Source organism: Rhineura floridana, chromosome 1, assembly GCF_030035675.1.
Source record: "Rhineura floridana isolate rRhiFlo1 chromosome 1, rRhiFlo1.hap2, whole genome shotgun sequence".
NCBI classification, from domain to species: Eukaryota; Metazoa; Chordata; class Lepidosauria; order Squamata; family Rhineuridae; genus Rhineura; species Rhineura floridana.
Genome location: NC_084480.1, coordinates 41,410,902 through 41,430,046, shown reverse-complemented (window position 1 = coordinate 41,430,046; position 19,145 = coordinate 41,410,902).

Here is a 19,145-nt window from a genome sequence, read left to right as displayed (position 1 = left end):
GCAGGGGGAGGCAGTTTTTGATCATTCCCCTTTTCCCCTGCAGACTCCCACACCTCCAACCTTGTTGTTATGTGTGTTACCCGCCCTTCACCAGTTGGTTTCAGGGCACATCACAACAATATAAAATGCATTATTATTTTTAAAAATGCATTATTACAAACAGTTTAAAACAAATTACCTTTGGGACCTACCTCTGCCATTCCTGGGGAAGTGACAATCCTCTGGAGCAAATTTTGGGGGACAGGGGAGCTGCAGGGTGGAGGGAGATTCCTCCGTCCATGAACTGGAGGACTCCCGTTCATATAGCCCAGCACTGAATGGACCTCTTGAGAAGCCATAGCTCGGAGTAGAAAACTATTTTCTAATCACAACAATATTTTATACATCTTTGATCATTGCTTTTTTGATTTCTTTCACCTTCTGATTATAATTGTTAACAGGGTTTAAAAGATAGCCTCATGTTTTTGCTTTCCATATATCTCAGAAGTTATTTCTCAGCTGAAAAATGTGAAAGACAAAATGCTTTTCTCGATGAACAGTCACCTTTGTTCCATATGTGAGATGTCTGAAGAGAAATATGGTATATTTCACATTAACACTTCTATTCAAAACATATTTTCTCTGAAGTTAGTTGGAGTTAACTTTCAACCAAGTGTGCTTTGGCCTTATAGCTGAACCATAAACAGAGAATTAAAATAAGGCTTAACTGGCATGTAAGAAGCATCTTTCTTTCAAGGTCCCATGAGAGTCCAACAAGATAGATATTGGGGGTGAGCTACTTGTTTGGTAATGGTGGGTGTTCTCCCTCTTCAGATGAAATGTATGAATGACAAGTGTGCTATCGCCTCATGATAACTGTAAAAATAGAACATGAAATAGGATGATTATTATTGTGAGGTTGCCATATTGTCCAGTTAGATAGGTTTTACCTGGATTCCAGCCATGCTACCTGGTGCCCACTTAGCCCATTGGGTGGCCCGGATTACCAGCTTTCGTAAAAAAAAAAAAAAAGATCCAGAGATACAAGGCAAAATGTGGAGACAGTTTTCTGCCCAATCATTTTGTGAGAAATCACCCTATTCCTGCTTTCCATTGTTCTTAGCCAATGGACACTAAAGCTGTCTTGGGAAAATCAAGAATTTTAGCCTGCTTGCCTGCTGTATATGCAAAATCTAGGCAGTTTAGAAAATTGCACATGCTCATTTGATCAACATGTGCAGCTCTGCCCCTTGTCCAGAAACTCTAGCTTGTTTTCTGAGTCAGCAAGGAGAAATATCCATTATCTCAATTGCTGCTGTGTCTCAGGATATGTCTCAAGTGGTGAATGCAATGGGAGTGTCTGCCTGCCATCATGGAAGATGGAATAAAGGGTTTTGAATCTGCCAAATGCTTCCTCCCCTGAACAAATGCAAGATATTCATGGAAGGCAAAAAATGGCTGGTTGGGTAAGGTACATCCCCCTTTCTCACTATAAGCTGCTCTGTCAAGTCTCCATCAAGTTCCAGCCTTTATCATAGCCTTTGTTTCTATTTTGTGTTTTTATTATGTTTTTATATTGATTGTGTATTTTTATTATGTTTATAAGTTGTCCTGAGCTCTGTTTTTAACAGTGGAAGGGCAGGATGTAAATCCTCTTAATAAATAAAGATTCCATACTGTTGAAAACTAGAATCTAAGATGAAATTGTTTTTTTTAAAAGATTCCTCACATCCTTCCCAGTTTTGGGTGGTAATTAGAAGGCACAAAAACAAAACAAGTGGACAAGGCAACTATTAATATGCTTAATTAGCAACTTTGCATAATAAGCAAATTAGCCTGCCATGATTTGTGGGACTGGAATAAGGAAACCCTAGATTATAGTAACTTCAATAATGATCAATGGGAAATTGTAATCTGGATAAATTTGTCTTGTTCCGATTCATACAGCATCTGGTATATCTGTCTTTATTTTTAAAGAACAAGATGGGGCTCAAGGCTTGATGCTGTGCCATCTGACATATTGTTAAAGTGTAGCCCTGTAGGACCCCTGCCTTGGAAAAGAGGCCCTCCTGTCTGATTTCAGATGCATCGCTGAGAGCTCAGCGATGAAAGAAATGCACCAAGATTATAGTAATCCTTTTCATCATTTCTAAGGCTGGGCACCGGCACTGAACACAGCTTCTGGAGCCAGGCCCATGTGGCACTGAGCCTTCTCTCAAATTAAGGCTTGGCTACAAGACATCAAATCTTTGGAACACATTTGTGATTCTGTTACACTTAAATATAGAAAATTAACTCCTATCAGTGTTGGAATGCATGGCTTTGGAAAGAAATAACAGAAACTGGCTTTTCTAGAGTCATTTTGGAAAGCCTGTGAGAAGCTGAAACATTACTATGGGTGGAGACACAAGTTCCAGTGCATGTTCACCTCTCATTTCTGAAAATGGAGGCACCCGGCATTAATCAAACTGTTCCTCATCACTCTAAAATCTGGTTGGATCAGCTTGAGTGGTTTTTTTTTTAAATTAGCTTTGGGTAGATTTTGCAACTGGTTGGTAGGTCAACCCATTTGCCTTCTAAGTGTGGCCAATGGAAAAACTTTGTTTCAGGCTCAGGCAGAGGCAGAAACGGATATGATGCCTTGAACTCCTTAGAAAAAAAGGCAAGACATGATGTAATAAACATATAAATTTATTGTGAATGGTGAAACAATGTTCTCATTGAGCTCTCGTGCTGTATACATCTCAGAAGAGGAAAGCAATCTGGACACATCTGCTTTCAAGGGGAGCAGACCACTCCATTGAAGTGAATAGATCACTCATATCAGAATGCCCATGTGATTGCAGCCTGATCAGATTCATATTTACTCAGACGTAAATCCCACTGAGTTTAGTGGAGCTCATTTCCTTGTTTTTCTTTTCTGCATGAACCTTTTTTTTTAAAGTAATATTTATAAATATATACATAGTTTCAATCCTCATGTTTGTCCATATATTTTAAAAAGGAATACACAGAGTCTATTAATCTTATCTCATAACTCACATATTCAAAATCTAAAATAGAGTATATATTGTAGCAGTGTTTCGTTGTTGTTACGTGCGTTCAAGTCGATTACAACTTATAATGACCCTACAAATCAGCAACCTCCAATAGCATCTGTTATAAACCCCCCTGTTCAGATCTTGTAAGTTCACATCTGTGGCTTCATTTATGGAATCAATCCATCTCTTGTTTGGCCTTCCTCTTCTTCTACTCCCTTCTGTTTTCCCCAGCATTATTGTCTTTTCTAGTGAATCCTGTCTTCTCATGATGTGTCCAAAGTATGATAACCTCAGTTTCATCATTTTAGCTTCTAGTGACGGTTCTGGTTTAATTTGTTCTGACACCCAATTATTTGTCTTTTTTGTGGTCCATGGTATCTGCAAGTCTCTCCTCCAACACCACATTTCAAATGAGTTGATTTTTCTCTTATCCGCCTTTTTCATTGTTCAACTTTCACATCCATACATAGAGATTGGGAATACCATGGTCTGAATGATCCTGACTTTAGTGTTCAGTGATGCATCTTTGCATTTGAGAACCTTTTCTAGTTCTCTCATAGCTGCCCTCCCCAGTCCTAGCCTTCTTCTGATTTCTTGACTGTTGTTTCCATTTTGGTTAATGACTGTGCCGAGGTATTGTTAATCCTTGACAAGTTCAATGTCCTTGTTGTCAACTGTAAAGTTACATAAATCTTCTGTTGTCATTACTTTAGTCTTCTTGATGTTCAGCTGTAGTCCTGCTTTTATGCTTTCCTCTTTAACTTTCATCAGCATTCGTTTCAAATCATTACTGGTTTCTGCTACTAGTATGATATTGTCTGCATATCTTAAATTATATTGATGTTTCTCCCTCCAATTTTCACACCACCTTCATCTTGGTCCAATCCGGCTTTCTTTATGATATGTTCTGCATATAGATTAAACAAATAGGGTGATAAAATACACCCCTGTCTCACATCCTTTCCGATTGTGAACCAACTGGTTTCTTCATATTCTGTCCTTACAGTGGCCTCTTGTCCACAGTATAGGTTGTGCATCAGGACAATCAGATACTGTGTTACCCCCGTTTCTTTTAAAGCATTCCATAGTTTTTCATGATCTACACCAGTGGTTCCCAACCTTTATGAGCATGGGACCCCCTTTATAAGCTGAAAAAATTTGTGACCCCTCCCCCCAGAGAGGCAGGCTAGCTGCCAGGAAGGAAGGCGGAAAGCAGCCTTTCTTTGCAGGCTTGCTTCTTTTTGCTTCACGAAAAGCCCTCTCCTCTCATTCTAAGCAAGGGTGTTGCCAGTAGCAGCAGTGCAAGGAGACAGGAATCAGTGATAGTAATCCCCTCTTCTTCCTGGTAGCTCCACCCTCAGCCTCCTTTGGCATCTACCATGTATTTTATAGGCAGATGCCTGCCCTTAGTGCGCCTGAAAGACGCTCTGGCGCTTCAGCAAAAGGCCTCCCCTCTCGTTTGGAGCAAGGGGGAGGTGTCATCTGCAGTGGCAGTGGAAAGCAGACAGTGTAGAGGGAGTGAAGACTTTTTAAATAATAATAATAAATAATTCATTTCTTTACTGTTCACGACCCTCTCTGGATTACTTCGCGAACCCCATGGGGGTCCCGGCCCCCAGGTTGGGAACCACTGATCTACACAGTCAAAGGCTTTGCTGTAATCTATAAAGCACATGGTAATTTCCTTCTGAAATTCCTTGCTCCGTTCCATTATCCAACTTATATTTGTGATATGATCTCTGGTACCTCTTCCTTTTCTAAATCCAGCTTGGACATCTGGCATTTCTCGCTTTATATATGGTAAGAGCCTATGTTGTAGAATCTTGAGCATTACCTTACTTGCATGGGATACTAAGCCAATAGTTTGATAATTACTGCATTCCCTGGGCTCCCCTTTCTTTGGAATTGGGATATATATTGAACATTTCTAGTCTGTGGGCCATTGTTTAGTTTTCCATATTTGCTGATAATTTTTTGTCAAAATTTGGACAGATTTAGTCTCAATAACTTGTAGCAACTCTATTGGTATGCCATCTGTTCCTGGTGATTTGTTTCTTCCAAGTGATTTAAGAGCAGATTGCACCTCACATTCTAAAATTTCCAGAGCTTGGAAAAGTTACTTTTTTGAACTACAACTCCCACCAGCCCAATCCAGTGGCCATGCTGGCTGGGGCTGATGGGAGTTGTAGTTCAAAAAAAGTAACTTTTCCAAGTTCTGAAAATTTCTGGTTCTTCATCATATAGTTCCTTTATGAATGAATCTGTCCTCCTTGCACCTCTTTCATAGAGTTCTTCAGTGTGTAATGAAATTAGGCATATATAGTTTGGGAATTGTAGTATGTAGTGTTAATTTGACACAGCATAGAATGTGTTAACTTGAGATAACATAGAACTAGAAAAACAAAATTCCTAAGGTGCCTGTGAATACCAAATGTTCTGCTAGCTTGTTCATCCCATGTAACAAGATACTATTCAAGTAGATAGTGGCTAGGAATGTGTCTTGTGAGGAGGAGGAGGAGGAGGTAGGGACAGCACGAATGAACGATCAAGGCCAGGACATTAGCTTAATGCAAGACAATGGAGAAAGTCTGGGAAAGTTACAAACAAGATGGGAGGGGCTATTTTAGGAGGGCTTGAAAGCATATATCACTTGTGACTATATAATCACGCTTTAGACTGGTTTTCTGGCACGAGCCGAATAACCTGGTCTCCTTTTGCAAAAGATATTGGTAATCAATAAAGGTTTTGACTTATATCTGGTCTCCCATCTGGTGAATTATTGGAGCTTCCTCCAGATGTAAAGAGCCATTTTTTTGGTATAACAAGTGTATTGCTTCCATATTGCTTTTACTTCATCTCAGTCAGTCAGTGTGTTCCCCTGTTGATTATTCAACATCCCTAGTCGTGGTTTAAATTTCCCTTTCATTTCTCTAATCTTTTCGAATAGGGCTCTTGTTCTTCCCTTTTTGTTTTCCTCTTCTATTTCTATACAATAACTATTGTAATAGTTCTCTTTGTCCCTACGTACTAGTCGTTTTATTGTCCCATTTAGGGTTCTGACCGTGTTTCTATCTCCTTTTGCTTTTGCTTTCCTTCTTTCTTTTACATAAGCACTATAGCTGTTCAAGCATCTCTAACTTCTTTGTACTTAACACTAGATTTTTGCTATGCTGTCAGTTTCATCAGATAATAATAATAATAAATTTTATTTATTGGTCGCCTATCTGTCCAGGTTAGTGGACACTCTAGGCAACTTACAATAATAAAACAGTACATAATATACAACATAATATACCAGCAAACATAATGAAGGATCCTATTTATTCTGTTCAACCATTCAGATCCATTTCCCTTGGTCTTTGTTGTTTCACCCAGTGTTTACGCAACCCAAATGATGCGAGCGGGGGGGGAGCTGGTGGAGGAGGAACGGGCGGAAAGCTGTGCGGCATCCATTCCCTGTTTGGGAGCCACTGGCCCAGCTGAGCGTTGGCTCCATCAGGAGCTGCACATGGGAGCCGCCAGGGAAGAACCAGTTCCCACAAACAGGCCTACTGGGTAGTAAGCAGTCCCTGTAGACTGCCATGGGAATATATTACTGTGCCAGCCTATTAGCTGGCATAATTCTTGTGGGGATTGGAACTTGAATGTTGTGCAAGTCCCCTCGCCGCTCCTCTCCCATCACAATCTTGGAACACCCTGTTTTTGGGCCTACTGCTGGCTTCTGCCAGCTCTCAGTCAGCTGGGTGCCACGGCTTAACTGGGACAGGGGACTTCTGATGGTGGTTCTTCAAGTCTGCCAGCTCAGCCAGAGGTCCATCACATCGACCTCCCCCCAGCCTGGCGCAATTAGGACTTGGATTGTACCCTTAATTTTGCTACTGTTAACAAATACAAATTGGTTCCTGAATTTATACGTCTGTGAGAGTCTGTCTATCATAAACAATTAAGTGTCAAACAATAAAGGCTCTGTAGTGGAAATATTAATTGCCAAGTACCATTTTCCAGTATCTAGTTGCCTTGCCACATTGCCACCTCATATGGTGAAATCAGTTTTAAGGGCTAGAGTCTAGACAATGTCAGCAACTGTCATTTCCCGTGCTACAAATATTATGTAATTCATTTATTTAAAAGTATTTCTAAGATGCTTATCTTTAATAATTTTTTTTCGCTTGAGACACCTCAAATGATGCATGCATCATGCAACTAAAAAAAGAATAAAAAGTAACAATAAAACCATACAATCATGTTATGGATTTGGGGGTTGAGATAGATGATTTCTATGAGTTCCTTCTGATTTGGGACCCTGCACCTGGAGGTGGGCTCTGCAGCTGAGAAACCTGATCTGCTGATCAGATGAGTCTCCTTTGTTAGTCTAATAGAGTAGCCAGGTTGGCTAATGGGTCAAGTGCCAATTAATTGGTGAATGCACCAGGGTAGTGGTGCCAGGTGTCCGGTTTTTACCTGGAGACTCCAGATTCTGGGAGTCCTCTCCAGGTCTCTGGGTAGGTCAGCTTAATCTCTGGACTCTCAGCTTTAATTTTTTTTAAATTAAGTTTCTAGGTGGTTTGGTTCACAAGATATACACCAAAATGTCAGCCACTATCCCCTGCAACATCTGTTAAATCAGCACGTAGGATGCAGTTCTAATCCCACCCTTTCAGGTTTGTAACCAATAAGTGAAGTCAGGGTTGTGATTTATTGACCTCCATGCAGTATCTAGACCCCATTGCAACACCAGAAAACGGTTGCTTTTTCCTGTTTATCTGAAAATCTCATAAATTGAGTAAGTATATAGCGTTCAGGTTTTTTCTCTTGTGTGAAGGAGTTAAAACAAATTTACATTTTCCTGGGCTCTTGAAGAGTGCAGTGTTTTGAAAACCTTCCCAATATGAAGCTTTAATCCAATATTCACTTTTCTGGGAGTAAAGCTGCAATGCTAATCCCATGTACCCAGAGTAAACCCCATTGAATTTAATAGGACGTACTTGGTTAGGATTGTGCTGTAAATTAATGTTTTTGAGTGAACATAGCAAAGAATTGTGTTTGTGTTGTAAATCTTTCTCTCCCTCTCCAATCCTATTTTGAAAGCAATTAGGCAGGGCTTACTTAGCTATCACAGTTTTTATTATGTAGGAAACTAATGCAGAACATTTTTTAAAAATCAGTAACGACTGGTTTGACAATAAATGATTATATGGGGTGTATGTATTTTTACATCTGCAGTGTGTGTGTGTGTGTGTGTGTGTGAGAGAGAGAGAGAGAGAGAGAGAGTCTTTCCAACAACCCTGTGAGGTGGGGTTGGTGATTGGAAAAGGCAGCTCACAATAAGAAATAAATCCCTTTAAAATCCAATAACCATAAAAAGAAGTATAAAAGGTTGCAAAACAGCTTAAAGTGGCATGGTTCTGAATTTTTGGTTGGGTGAACGAAGTTTCTTATCACTTGAGGTTGCAGTTGTCTGTTTGAGTAAGCCCCATTGAATACATTGGGACTTGCTTCTGAGTAAACAAACATAGGATTGCATTATAAATATATTTACAGGTTATGTAAATAATAAACCTCTTTGACATTCATGCTTATATAAATATTTCTTCATACTGTTTCCCAATAAGTATTTGATTTCACACTATGGTTGTAGATTATTAGTTCCTCTATATTTTAAGTGTGCCCTTCTTCCTTGAGGTGGTCATAGTTCTCCATTGTTTTCATCCTGACGGGCAGATAGGCTGAGAAATGGTGCATAGCCCCAGGTTACCCAGTACACTTTATAGCTCATTTCCATTTTGAAAAATTAATTAAAACAATTTACATGCAGTCAAGATTTATTAAGTAGATCTACACAATACATTTACAGCACATCCAACTCGCATTTAAAGTGCATGACTTCCCCTAAAGAATCCTGGGAAGTGTAGTTTTCCCCTCAGTTATATTCTCACCACCCTTAACAAACGACAGTTCCCATGATTCTGTGGTGGGATTAATGTGCTTCAAATGTGTGTTCAACATGTTTTAAATGAATGGTGTGGATCTGCCCTTAAGTATGATGTGCATTCATTAGTGAGTTGAAAAGAACAATGTTAAAATATACTTTTTTAAACAGGGGAAGGGTTGTAGCTCAGTGACAGGGCATATGGTTTGCATGGAAAGGTCCAAAATTAAATTTCTGGAAAAGACTATTGCCTGGAATCTTGGAGAGCCAATGCTAGTCCATGTCAACGGTACCGAGCTAGATGGTACCAAATGGCCTGAGTCAGTATAAGGCAGATTCCTTTGTTCCTAAAAGTGGGAAGAGACTCAAGGGCCACAGTGACTCCAAAAATTATTTATGCATTTTATTTTCAACATTTATATACTGCTTTATTGTAAAAATTTCCAAAGTGGGTTACAGAAGGAATTAAAACAATTAAATTATTGGCAAAAACAGTTAAAGACAGGTATTTAAAAACATTCAAAATAATAAAACCAACAATGAGTTAAAGACAGATTAAAAACACAATAGCTTCTACATGCTTGGACAGGCTTGCCTAAACAAAAATCATTTTAGCAGGTGCTGAAAAGAATACAATGAAGGTATATACCTAATATCAATAGGCAGGGAGTTCCAAAGCATAGGTGCTGCCACACTAAAGGACTGATTTCTTACAAGAGCACAACAAGTACTATGTGGTACCTGTAACATGGAAAGCACACCTTGAACTTGGCCTGGTAGCAAAACAGCAACCAGTACAGATTTCAGAGCAGAGATATTATGTGCTGATAGGGTCTCACTCATGTCAGCAATCGTGCCACAGCATTCTGTGTTAACTGCAGCTGCTGGGTCAGGTTATGCTGCATGGGGATTTCTGTGACCTTGGCTGACTGGCTGCCAGGATTTTTTTTAGTTTTGATTTTTGGTTAGGAATCCTGACTGGTTGTGGGATGCAGAGTTTTCTGCCTTACTCATAGGAATCTTGTTGTGGTTGGTATGGTATTGCATTTAGGAAATTAAGCTCTGAAGGTTTCAAATGCAATTTTAGGGTCTTTATAAACCTTTGAACTTCAGTGATGCTGAAGATTTTGAACTTTATTAAACAAAAATGGTAAGACATCATCTGGAATGTTCTGGTGTTAGTTCCAGGAACTTAATCCCATGCAAGTGTGCATGAGGTATTAGGCTTATTATTTTTATTTCTTAATGCACTGATCTTTATTGTCCCTGCGTAGCATGATTTCTGTCACAGCTCAAGCTGTGGATAGCAAGCCTAGTGGGATGAGAGATAAGACAAGGGCCAAAATGGATTTGGAAGGAGTTGTAAGTGACCATCACTGGTACCACTGTTGGAATGTTGCGTTGCTGGTTTTCATATTAAAAGGGGTACCCAATTTTTCAGGGTACACCTTTGAAAATGCATGCTTCCTGAGGCAGTGCAGCCATGTAAAGGACTATACCCAAGCAATGTGGATATTTTAATTGGCTCTTAGTTTATAACAGTTTAGCTTGCCAGATGATTTTTCAAATTTTTAATTCTGACTCATATACACTTTATTTCTGGCTACAGTGTAATCTCCAGGAAAATGCCATTTGTCTCCTTTTGTTTGGAATATAATGATTCTCAATCACTTATTTAGAACAAAACCTGATTTATCAGGTGAGTAATATCATTATGGCAATAATTTTCCTTTACAGTACTGAAAAGGGATTGTCCTTAACTCAATTGCACTTAAAAAACCCAAAAAAACCCTTCACTTCCATGAGCAATCAAGCCACTGATCTGCTCCATTTTCTCTACAGTACTTATTCTGGTCAAAGTGAGTCAGCTGCATGCAATGTGTACTGTGAAGAGAAGTGAAATCCTCAAACTAAAATGTGCTAAAATATAATGCATATGTTAACTGCATCAGATTTTTCCAAACAGCTAAAATAATAAGTATTGGGAAAATTACAGGTTTGGTGAATGTGTCACAGTGGATGAACAACACTTGACTTTTAAAATTGTGCCTTCACATTTCTATATAGTTTATTGGAGATTTTAAAAGAAATACTGGGCTATAGTTTGATTAGAGCCTCTCCATATCATACATCTTAGGACAATACTGCCTGGACAGATGCTTAGTGTGCCTTTTAATGGGCAGAGGGGAACAGTAACAAATGTTTCAAGCAAAATGCACCCAAATGTCCAGTAGCATCACGAAGATATCTGAAATTATGTATATGTGCTAGGTATTTGTAGCATAGAGATCTACACAGACCCTGGCTGCATGGACAGAAATGAGCTGCGGAATGGAATACATGTTTCCATCTTTGAACAGACAGATAACTTCCAAGGGATACAGTTAATGAGAGCAGCTATGGTGTATACAGTTTTAAATCAACATTTCTAACGCTCCACATTTTTGTACAGCAGTAAGTTTACTTGAAAACATATGCTTCCCCTTCAAGTGGTGCAACATGAACTTCTGGTGCAATGAGCTTACACTGTTTACCTAAATATGTTTTTTAATAATGTTTTTAACCCTTTTTTAAAGTTTTTTTTAAACTGTTCTTAATGCTGTTTTGTTTTAATGTATTTTAAGATCTGTTTTTATGATGTTTTAAAGTATTTTTAGCGCTTTGCTTGCCGCCCTGGGCTCCTGCTGGGAGGAAGGGCGGGCTACAAATTAAATAATAAATAAATAAAAATAAATAAAAGACGGAAGGAGTCTGAAAACAACAAAGTAAATAAACTGGAGGAGTTAGATATTAAACTGGAGAAGCAATACCAGTCCTCATTAGTTGTGCAGTTTTTATTCTTCGGTAATGGTTGAGGATGATCGTACCAGCAATGGATACAGTCAGTTTTGTGAGTTATTTGCTCTACCAAAGTAATGCAGGCAATGTTTTTTAGGTATAGAATACCCATGAAGGTTAATTTATTATTATTTATCATGTTGATAGTACTCTCTGATATACAGGGTATTTTGCAATGTCATGAATTGCATCTATATTCTGTAGCAGTCGCTAATGTCACTAAAAGTTCCAAGTGGAACTGAAATATAGAATGCATTTGGGGGGGGGGAATTGGCAGCATTCCCTCTTCAAGGTACCATCTTATCAGTTTAGACGTACCACTGATAGAAACATTAGAGGAAGACTAGACTTTTGGAAGACTATGCCTGTAAAATAAATAAATTATATATTCAGTGGGACTCCTTTTATTCCATTACTAGTGGCTAACCATCTACTAGAGAAAAATTCTAATGCTGACCTGAAATGAGGACAATGTTTTTTTTAAAATTCCCCCCTTCAAAAAGCAACAACAACCATACATTCCTCTTTGGGTGATCTTTTTTACAGCTCTGTATAAAAACATGCAACACAGTTTGCAAGAAAGTGTGTATCAGGAGGAAGAAATATGTTTCTGTAGCTGAGTCAACTTGGCCATTGTTTTCTGCCCTGACCCGGTGGGCATTGTTGATTGTGAATGGTAATTTACATCTGAATGTGAAATAATGCAATGGATCTTAACATAGCTCAGAGGTACAGCATGTAGCCAGCCCAGCATGCAGATGGTTCCAGGTTCAGTCCCTGGCACCTACCATTATAGGAATTTGCAGATGATGGGAAAAAACCTCTGCTCAAGACCATAGGGAGCTGTTGCCAGTTAGAATACTGGGTTAGATGGATAAAAATAGTCTGGGTACAGTATATGGCACTTTTGTATGTTCCTGTGAAACGGACATTTATCTGGCTGTGAATGTTATCTATCTGTATGGCATTACTTCAGATGGGGCATGTATTTAAAATGTCTGAATGCCCAGCCACATTATGCTCCAACAACTCCAGTGTAGCCACAAGTGACTATAGCTGCATTGGACTAAAAGTCTTCCTGTACGGTGCTGGTAGGCAACAAAACTGGTTATGCAGCACTGCCTGACAGGGAGTATCAAGCAGTTGCCTGGGCAATAGGGGCTGTTTCCTTCTCTTATTAAGAATTATAGTAGAGTTTCGTTTGCTCTCATGGTTGTCATCATGCCAATCCTGATGTCATGTGGTGCCATGACATCATCATGTCTGCTATATGATCCCTGATTGACGGAGATCATGAAGTGAAGGAAAAAAGATTTTAAAATGGTTCTAAAGCAACAGCACATCAGGACTACAAATAATTTCAAAAACATGGAAGACAAGGTAGGGTTGTTTTTTTAAAGGAGTTTTCACATTTGTCATAAGGCCATATTTCATATCAAAACCTGAACTTCATAAACATTTAGTGCAGAACTAGATAATTTATTCATGACTCTCCTGGAACAAATCAATTTAACTCTCCTACCACTAGAGGGAGTGGTTAGAAAAGAGCAATATAAATTTGTCAACAAAAGGCCTGAGATTGCTTGGCTTCAAGAAACAGGAAAGAGCGAGCTTTAAAAGGGAATTTCAGGCTAAAGGCTTCCTCATAGGCGACTATGCAAACACCACCAAGAAATCCTTACTGATGTAATCTGCAAAAATAAGAACAGTATACATATATTACTCGACAAAGTGATTCACCTAACCATATATGTTATGTAGTTTTCTCACTTCTTAAGATACTCCTAAAATACATTAGGTTATATGAAACATTATTACCAACACATTAAAAGCAAGAATAACATACTGCATAATTTGGAGTCATCAGAAATTGGGTTCAAGAAATGCATCGTCCTTAGTAAGCTGTAGTTCTTTCCAGTAAAATAGCATCTGGTTTCATATTGTTCAAGGAACTGTTTTATATAGTCTGTGTGCTAAAGAAATTGGTAAAGAGGAACACAGCACCTTTGAGTGTAAAAGATAAAAAGTATTTTCAGATAACCAATAATATATATCTATACTGTAATTTGTAATACGTATATGGACAGAGCTCCAGATGCTTTTTTGTCCAAGGTCTTCCACTAGCATTTAAATGTCTGCAATAGTTTGTGGAAAAGAGCCAATAAGTGAACACCTTCTGTTCTTGCTTTTTTGGGTTCAATCTAATGTATTTTTTTAAGAGTATGTAATATGTCATGCAATAACTCAATTGAATAATCACCATATATGGTCATGTCTCAGTAACCTATTAGAATTCTTTGAGAGTGTCAACAAGCATATAGAGGTGGTCCAGTGGACATAGTGTACTTAGACTTTCAAAAAGCGTTTGACAAGGTACCTCACCAAAGACTTCTGAGGAAGCTTAGCAGTCATGGAATAAGAGATGTCCTCTTGCGGATAAGGAATTGATTAAGAAGCAGAAAGCAGAGAGTAGGAATAAACGGACAGTTCTCCCAATGGAGGGCTGTAGAAAGTGGAGTCCCTCAAGGATCGGTATTGGGACCTGTACTTTTCAACTTGTTCATTAATGACCTAGAATTAGGAGTGAGCAGTGAAGTGGCCAAGTTTGCTGATGATACTAAATTGTTCAGGGTTGTTAAAACAAAAAGGGATTGTGAAGAGCTCCAAAAAGACCTCTCCAAACTGAGTGAATGGGCGGAAAAATGGCAAATGCAATTCAATATAAACAAGTGTAAAATTATGCATACTGGAGCAAAAAATCTGAATTTCACATATACGCACATGGGGTCTGAACTGGCGGTGACCGACCAGGAGAGAGACCTCGGGGTTGTAGTGGACAGCACGATAAAAATGTCGACCCAGTGTGCGGCAGCTGTGAAAAAGGCAAATTCCATGCTAGCAATAATTAGGAAAGGTATTGAAAATAAAACAGCCGATATCATAATGCCGTTGTATAAATCTATGGTGTGGCCATATCTGGAATACTGTGTACAGTTCTGGTTGCCTCATCTTAAAAAGGATATTATAGAATTGGAAAAGGTTCAGAAGAGGGCAACCAAGGGGATGATCAAGGGGATGGAGCGACTCCTGTATGAGGAAAGGTTGCAGCATTTGGGGCTTTTTAGTTTAGAGAAAAGGAGGGTCACAGGAGACATGATTTGTTGTTGCTGTTATGTGCCTCCAAGTCGACTACAACTTATGGCGACCCTATGAATCAGTGACCTCTAAGAGCATCTGTGATGAACCACCCTGTTCAGATCTTGTAAGTTCAGGTCTGTGGCTTCCTTTATGGAATCAATCCATCTCTTGTTTGGCCTTCCTCTTTTTCTACTCCGTGCTGTTTTCCCCAGCATTATTATCTTTTCTAATGAATCATGTCTTCTCATGATGTGTCCAAAGTATGATAACCTCAGCGTCATCATTTTAGCTTCTAGTGAGAGTTCTGGTTTCATTTGTTCTAACACCCAATTATTTGTCTTTTTTGCAGTCCATGGTATCCGCAAAGCTCTTCTCCAACACCACATTTCAAATGAGTTGATTTTTCTCTTATCCCCTTTTTTCACTGTCCAACTTTCACATCCATACATAGCGATCAGAAATACCATGGTCTGAATGATCCTGACTTTGGTGTTCAGTGATACATCTTTACATTTGAGGACCTTTTCTAGTTCTCTCACAGCTGCCCTCCCCAGTCCTAGCCTTCTTCTGATTTCTTGACTGTTGTCTCCATTTTGGTTAATGATTGTGACAAGGTATTGATAATCCTTGACAAGTTCATGATAGACTAGAAGTGTATAAAATTATGCATGGCATTGAGAAAGTGGATAGAGAAAAGTTTTTCTCCCTCTCTCATAATACTAGAACTCGTGGACATTCAAAAAAGCTGAATGTTGGAAGATTCAGAACAGACAAAAGGAAGTACTTCTTTACTCAGTACATAGTTAAACTATGGAATTTGCTCCCACAAGACGCAGTAATGGCCACCAGCTTGGATGGCTTTAAAAGATTAGACAAATTCATGGAGGACAGGGCTATCAATGGCTACTAGCCATGATGGCTGTGCTCTGCCACCCTAGTCAGAGGCAGTATGTTTCTGAAAACCAGTTGCCAGAAGCCTCAGGAGGGGAGAGTGTTCTTGCACTCAGGTTCTGTTTGCGGGCTTCCCCCAGGCACCTGGTTGGCCACTGTGAGAACAGGATGCTGGACTAGATGGGCCACTGGCCTGATCCAGCAGGCTCTTCTTATGTTCTTATGTTCTTATTTTTACAGGTTATATAATAATTATTGTGTAAAAGATAGTAGCCTGCATTGCTGCTCCTGCCTCATAAATAAACTGCCCTGGATTCCTATGAGAGGAAGGGCAGAATAGAGTTGTTGTTATTTATTATTTAAATGTAATTTATGATGCAGTTCCCATGAAGTATCCCAAAGCAATTTACAATATAACACAGCACATATAAGCACATGTATATATGCTTATATATAAATATATATCAGGTTTTTATATAAAAACAGTTAAAATAATTGCATATATAAAAACAATTTTAAAAAATTATAAATATAACAACAGTTTAAAACAACAGCACATACATGAAACCAAGTGAAGTCCAAGACAGATACCAGTTGGGATAAAGATTTCAGAGCAGCATCAGCAACAGTAGTAGTTACTGCAACATATATGTGAATTTCAGAGGTTTGTGACAGGTTCTTGCTTACATTGTGAGACTGAATTAGGTGGGAATGTTTGCATATAGTTTGCTTTGCTCTTGATGAAGTTTTGCTTTTGAATATGAATATATTGGTATTATTATTATCTGTTGGAATTGTTAGTTGCTTACTACCAGAAGATCTCCAAGCAATTTACAACACAGTTAAAAAAACAAAAACATCATTTCATAAAAAAATAAACAGCAGCCACCCCCATACAGCTACAGAAAGCTTTGACTGCACGCTAACAGCATCATCCTAGTCTTCTTTAATTTAATAACAGTCTTTAATAACAAAGAGTATCATCCCCAGTAGGTTTTCTTTAATTTTCAAAAGAATGCGATGTAGGCCTAGAGTTCTTTAGTTAAATAAGATGTTTACGCTGTATATTTTTATAAAGGGCAACAGATCAAACTCCTGAATTATTAAATAGCAACATTCAACAAAAAAGTATTCCTCCTCTCCTTTTGATAAGCCCAGCAAATAAAAATCTTTTACATATTGGCCTAGACTTCTGTGGTACGGCAATGTATCTACACAATAACAAACCTTAAATAAGCATACACTTATAATGCCCTGTATCTTAACTTAATGATATCCTTTGGGTTTAAAGTATCTTGTCATTAGCAGTGCTTTATCCAGAGCTGTATTATCTTTGTTATCAATGAAGAAGTGCGCACTTCCTGATGCTTCTTAGCTAGCCAATTAAGCTTTTTCATTTTTACTTTTCATATTACCTTGCTGTGGTACATTGCTGTGGGTACATTCCAGTGGGAACTTCTTCTGTACCACCTCCATCAACATTAAATGGGATGTACACAGGAAAACAGCACTTGGGATTTGTGCAGCAAGATTACATTCAAGTTGCTTTTGGCATTTTCTGCGTCTTCAGCTCATGGTCTTACATCATCCTATCACCTCCCTTTTGTCATTTTTTAAGTGTTCAGGAATACTATTTCACCTTCCCTAGGGTTTCCAATGCCTCTTACTTTACATGGAGCAAAAATGCAAACAGCTACGCTGATTTAATGCTACCCCACCCTCCCCAAAAACTAACGTAGTGATAACAAAACCTGTCATTATAATTTCATATCTGAACGTTTCCTTAGATGCCATCTACATTCGTTCTTGTGGTAGCATTTTGAACACAGCCACCATTTCAAGAAGGAAATAATGCAATAGGCAGTTGGATTGTCGGCTTTTTTTTTTTTACAGTTTGCATTCCTTTTATGCCTTTAACAATAGCCTGATATGGAAACATTTATAATTGAAGCTTTCTTCTTCTTCTTCTTGCTAGGAGACAAAGTGATGGGGAAAGCTTTACCTGTTGATTGTATTTGTTTGTTTTGCATGTGAGGCAGCTGTTAAAGGCATATGCGTAGGGCCAATGAAAAAGCTGGCAACTATGAGAGGCAAATGCTTTTTTCACATGAGAGGAAACAAAAGGAATAATGTTGGAGTAATTTCAGCTTCTTAAGTTTTGTTTGATGATCCAGAAATGTGTCATTCAATTTTTAATTGTTGAGTGAACATATAAACAGATCACACACTGAGAATCAGCCAGATGCTCAGCACTGTGATCCTGATATTTATGTCTGCTTAAAGTTTGTACTTCACTTTAATAGATTTCTTTTCTACTCGGAATGAAGTAACTTAGAGCTTTGCTATTAAGCTCAGCAGAGCCAGGATTCCACTTATGAATATTTCCTAGAAACACCACTGGCTTAATATTAAGCATGTGCTTACAGATTCAAATATTATATGTTCCTTAGTTGTTGATCTATTACACTACACAAACTTTTTAAAGTAGCCTAAAATATTTCCTGACTTTAAAATACTTTCTGCCTAAGAGTGTAGTGGTAACAATGCAGAAATAATGACATTTTGATGAAAAAGTGGAAGTATCACTGCAGATAGCATTTTAAAATCATTGAGCTATGGGAACATTTATTCTCAGTGATTGCTACAAATCAAATATTGATGAAATAAGATTAAGTTGTTAATAAGGCAATTTACTTCATCCCTGAAACATGTAATTCTTCACATCAGTTCATTAGAGTGTAGCCTCTACATTCTCTTATACAAAGATTTATTGGCAAGCATAACATTTTTAAACGATCTTTGGGGGCAAGGAAAAACAATGAACAAATGGGACATACTGGAAAATAGTTCACACAATCAGATTGGCTTGTGCAATGGTCAATTAATTGTCTGGACATGCCAGAACACTGTGTATCCCATAATAATGTATTGAAAAGAGGCAGCAAAGTAACAAATCAAATCAACAACAAACCTGGTACAACTTCTGTTCTCAGTGCCTCTGAACAGTAAAGGTGATTCCTTGAAAATGAATGGCTCTTATAATCTGGTTGCCATTGTTTCACTGACAGAGTTCTTTAAAAATAAAAACAGCTACACACAACAGGCAGAAATTCAATAAGTGCAAGTTTCCCATCACTCCATGTTGGAAAAACTGCATATGATTAATTTCTGTCAGTGGTGAAAAATTTTGGTCGGTCATTGCTGGGAAAAGAGTTGGCCCTTCTGCTTGTTTATGATTGGACCAGTTGACACCCAGTCATTACTATTCAAGGAAAAAACCCGTTACAATTTTTGAGGAATTATAGACATATGCCATAACAGTACAATTG